The sequence below is a fragment of the Rhincodon typus genome, chromosome 8, assembly GCF_021869965.1.
Source record: "Rhincodon typus isolate 14 chromosome 8, sRhiTyp1.1, whole genome shotgun sequence".
Taxonomy (NCBI): Eukaryota; Metazoa; Chordata; class Chondrichthyes; order Orectolobiformes; family Rhincodontidae; genus Rhincodon; species Rhincodon typus.
This window is the reverse complement of record NC_063339.1, coordinates 66,036,077-66,041,132: the sequence shown is the minus strand read 5'-3', so window position 1 is coordinate 66,041,132 and position 5,056 is coordinate 66,036,077. Positions and strand designations below refer to the sequence as shown.

The 5,056-nt window shown below is 40.2% G+C and overlaps 1 long non-coding RNA gene across 1 annotated transcript in view; it reads right to left on the bottom strand.

Moving 5' to 3' along the window:
- Positions 1–2,020: 2,020 nt before the first annotated feature.
- The window catches only part of LOC125483667, an 8,397-nt gene continuing 5,361 nt past the window's right edge, over positions 2,021–5,056 (bottom strand). Inside the window, exon 2 of the long non-coding RNA XR_007262612.1 lies at positions 2,021–2,308. This is a non-coding gene — a long non-coding RNA (uncharacterized LOC125483667). The remainder of the gene's footprint in view (positions 2,309–5,056) is intronic.

The following is a 5,056-nucleotide window of genomic DNA, read 5'->3' as shown; positions in this document are numbered from 1 at the left end:
TTGCCTGTTTTCTTCAATTCCCTCATTTACTAGTACACCAATCATCAACTGTCTCTCAACTCAAGGGTAATATCTACTCAGAAGATGTGAGTTTCTGCCATCGGTTCACAAATGGCTGAACAAGCTGATTCTTGACCGACAGATCTCTGGATGCAGGATTTGTTTCCTTTTCTTTATTTCTCGGCCTCATCGATAAAAGGTGTTGGGTGTCTAAGAGTGATCTAGCTTAATGAGCATGTTGTAACCATTTGGTGCAATTAGTAGCCTACTCTTGCTGGTTATTTGTATCCATGTTGCCATGCTTCTAGGGGAACTTCAGACTGTTGTGCCCTGGAACACTGGCTGTTTAAGAAAACTAGGACCTGACGAGGAGACACATTTTCCGTCAAGCAGAAACAGTGGTCTGTCCATCAGATTTGACTTTGCACAAGTTTTGTCCGAGGGCTTATGGAGCGAGCTTCAAATGGAGGACAATAACATTTGAGAGATCCTTCTCCCCCTTAATGCTATGGCTATGACAGAGAACTTGCTGATGGAATTTCTCTGGAATACTTATTTGACGTTGATACACAGACCAGGTCTCCTTGCCAGAGTGTGGTTATGACAATTGCTCAGTGCACTAAGACTATTTTTGACATTGTTGTCAAATACTCACTGCTTTACTTATCAGAAGCATGAACTGACATCTCTGATCTGGTGGCAGTCTTGCAAATCTGGTGCAGGGTGTGTAACAACACTGTAGTCTATAGATCATACATATATCTATTGCCACCAACTCAGTTTGTCATAAAGGATTTGTCACAGAAATAACGGAGTTTGAAGTGCTTTCCATCTTGGCAGCATTTAATACTCAAACGGGGGAAGTTCATCTTTGATGACGTGAACTGCCGCCATCAGGGAGATTGCAAATATCATGGAAGCTAACACATAGCTTTGCTTGCCCCAAATCCAGACTTTGAAGGAGTGTATTTCTGATCTCAAGATAATTGCTGTCAGAGCATCGTGGGAAAGTTTCTTGGACATCCAGAATGTTGCAGCACACTCCACAGATCCTCATGAGTTACTGAGTGAAGTGCTTCGGTCACGTCAATGCAAGCAAGAGTTCCTGGTGTTGTTTTTGACATTTTTCTTGCACCTGTCTGGTGATGACCAAAGTGGAGAGTCCTCTGCACCACCATCACATGAACATATCCCACATCTTACGGGCTCTGTGAACAACTGGTTGTTTTCATACGGGATTGTTTTTCTGGCTCAGCACAAACACAAGGCCAGAAGAAATAGGAACAGGAGTTAACCATTTGGTCCCTCAAGCCTGCACCATCATTCAAGAGAATCATGGCTGATTCAATATTCCTCATCCACTCTGTTGCCTTTTCCCTTTGATTCCCAACCCTTAAAATATATACTAGGACTCTGTCCCCTCAGCGCTCTGTGGCAAGGAGTTCCAAAGATTCTCAACCTTCAAGAAATTTCTCCTTACCTCAGTCTTAAATCAGTGCCCCTTTATTCTAAGGCTATGCCCTCTGGGCCTCGTCTCTCTCAGTGGAAACATCCTCTCTGTATTTAGCCTGCAGTCCCTTTAGAATCCTATGTATTTCAATGAGAAGTCCTGTACAGGACACTTACAGCCAAAAGATTTCCATCCGGGCCTTGCTGGATTTTAATATGTTATTGTTTGTTCAGTCATGCAAATTGCACATAGGAAAACAAATCTTTGCTACTCAAAAAAAGCTACATTATTCTGCTAATTAAGAAAACCTATGCGATTTTGTTACTTTCCAACATCAGCGGCAACAAGTATCTTATACTAATTTCTAGTTAAAAATAAACAAGGGGATTGTAGATAGGCATATTGGAAATAAATACGCAGTAATTTAATTGAGATCTATAAACTAATTATTTGAATACAAATTGATGAAGTAAATCACATATTTCAGGCATGAATTATCCAGATCTACACAATACAATGTTCAATTTAATACAATTAGCGTTTGACAACAAATTCATCCAGAAAGCTTTAAAGTAAGTTTTTTGATGTCATATTTAATTAAAACATCTGATTGAAAAATGAACAATTGGATTTGGTTCATAAATCAGCACACTTGTCAGAAAGAAGCTCATCTTCACTCAAGATCAAATTTCAATTCACAAATTCGTAAATAAATGGGATTGCGTAGAAGGTAGTTAATTAGTAGACAATGATGCACTCAAAAAATTGTGCACAACAGGATTTGAGAATAAACATGTGTTGAGCAAAATTCTTGGGAAGAGCTTACATCATCTGCCAGGCCTTGCATCATTGCTTGATCTAGAACGAAAAAAAAAACCAAGCCTCAGACAGCTTTCTGCTTTCAAACACTACATTATATGGACAACTGCCCATTGAAATCTACCAACTGCAAAAGCTGGAGGGCCGACTTTGGGCTCCCATATTGTGGATGAATTACATCCTTCCATTTAAACATCAGGCCTGTTCTTACTTGGTCCTGCTCACTTCCCACATCTGTTACCATTAACTGGACAGAGCAAGTGACATTCTGGATAATCAAGCAGTGCACACATTTCCACACGGTGCAGGGTTGGAGTCATCATGAGATTGGGGTTCCATCCTTGGAACTAAAATTCTGCATCTCGTGTCCAACAGCCAAACCATTCCCCCTACAGCTTGCTCCACTCAACCAATGTGACCAATTTTCAGGACAAAAGCAACAACTTGTGTTGACTGTCCCTATGTACAGGGAAGTCAAGCCATTTTAGAGTTAAGATTTTTCAGTGTTATCTTATATGTCACGTAAAATTAACGTTAGCTTCTCAGGAATTACAAATACCCCAAATTTCTGAACCAAAATCTTATGCTGGAGATAATTAGAATGTTAACATCATGAGAATTGTCAAAGTGCACTGTTTTATATTCCATTTCCATCGAGGCTCTTGTCTTTCTAAATCAGGACTTGATAATTAATATCAATTCTTTCGCCTAATGTTGTTTGACAGGAGATGGCCCTCCTTAGTTAATATATCCATAAACCACCCCAAAAGGGAAAAGACAGCCATACATCTAGTCAGTGTTAACAGTGATAAAAGCAACTATTTATGTCATGTCTTTAAATGCAAAAAAGAGGAACCTCCTAAACCCCACAGGCATAAATGAAAAATAAACACTAGGCCAGTAGAGAGATGAGGAAGAGTGGCCCATAAATAAAACATCTGCACTTCAAAATGTGAGCCTGTCATTTCATTTTTTGGATACTAAGCATGTTGGAAAACCCAAATCAGAATTTTCTGGTTTTAATTCTGCCTGATCCAAATCTTGTGTACTTTGGCAATTTGTTGTGGCTAACAATTCTGAATTATTGCTGCTGCCAAGACTGCGTGGACCATCTTACAGTCTTCGCTCCTCATTGCTGCTGCAGTTTGCTCCCTGCTACATCACCACCATCTTCTCGGTGCTGTGGTTCTGACCTCAAAACTAAAACCCAAACCTCTCCACTCAGCAAGCTCATTCACGGCCTTAAGCAACCACTTAAAGAAATCTGAGCAGGTTACTTCTCTGGAGCCAGTTGCCACTTTGCAGAAATCGGAGTAGAATTTTGTTGAGGCATGAGGTTTGGAGGTTGAAGTCTCACCTATTGAGAGCTGATCAAAGACCAGAAGCTGTTGCACTCACCAGTGACAATGGGGGAGGCCAAAAGATGCTATCAGAAAGTCAGATTCCAGAGTCGGAAAAGCACAGGGAAACCCTGGTTATATTTAACACGTTAGGTCATGGAGTTTCATGAATTGGGGCTGCAGGGAGAAGGGAGAGCAAGGGTATTACAACAAGGGCAGGGTATTTCCTCTCAGCAGCCGACCACCACACCCCCCAACACCCCACCCATCCCCCACCTAACGTTCAAACCCTCAATCAGGCACCCAGGCCTCACTCAGTGGAGGATGTGAGGTCAACCGCAGCCTTTCCAACCAGAAATTAATTCTGCCTGTGCCAGTCTCCCATCAAGAAACCTGCACGCCTACCCCAGAGGGCAGGTTTCAGTGAGACTGATAGGACCGCTTCACGGATTAGACAACGAACCACTGTATTCATAAGAGGAAACAAAAAAGGTTCTACCATCCCATGCACGACACTAAATTCAAAAACAAATCTGACCAAATCAGGCGTCCAGCTTATGCAAATCTTTATTCCGATGTGTCCCAACAGTGCAACACGCATCTCTCTACTACTTGATTTATTTGTAGAAACATCTTTCAGCTGTTTTCTGATAACAGTCCAACATTGGATGTAGCCATCAGGGAATTTCTGTCACAGAGACCAGATACCAGAAGTCTGATTTTAATTTCTTTTTCCCCCCCATTAGCTTACGTTATGATGTGAAGGCCTTAATTATTTATCTTTTTGAAGCATTAATATGAAAAAGAAATTACAAATCAGGACAAGTTCAGCTGAGATTTCTAGGCATCCTCTCTTGCAAACTTCTTTTCCAGTTACAAATTTGGCAAAAAAAAATGACAATTTTACATTATGCTGATGTAAAAAATACGACAAGTAAGAAACAATTACTCTTTCCTGTCATAGTATTCCATTAGAAATTAATTGGCCAGCTGATGGTTATCTCATTTTAGCTTTTGATTCTGAAGATTTCCATGAACTTTAAAGCCAAATGATTTCACAAGGAGCTTTGTGCAGTAAAAAAAAGTTCCATTAGCTCTTGGAAATACTCATGTCTGAACATTCCAAGAATGACTGAAAAATAATGTTGAATCATCATTTCAAACAGATGTCTTTGTTTTTCAGGAAGTTAAACTTCCACGTTAATATTTAAGTAGTAACCCCCAAACAGGTTGGGTGTGCCATCTGTACCCAGTACTATGAACAATGAACATTGATTCTGACAGTTTAATCTTGTCACAGTCCGACTTTATAAACTATAACAGTTTGATCATCTTCTGAGAGAGAATATTTACACTGTCAGATATACAGAAAATGTTAACTTTAAGAAATATCTTACGGCACACTCAACCTGTCTCGAGGCGACTACTTAGAGCAAAGTCATGTGAT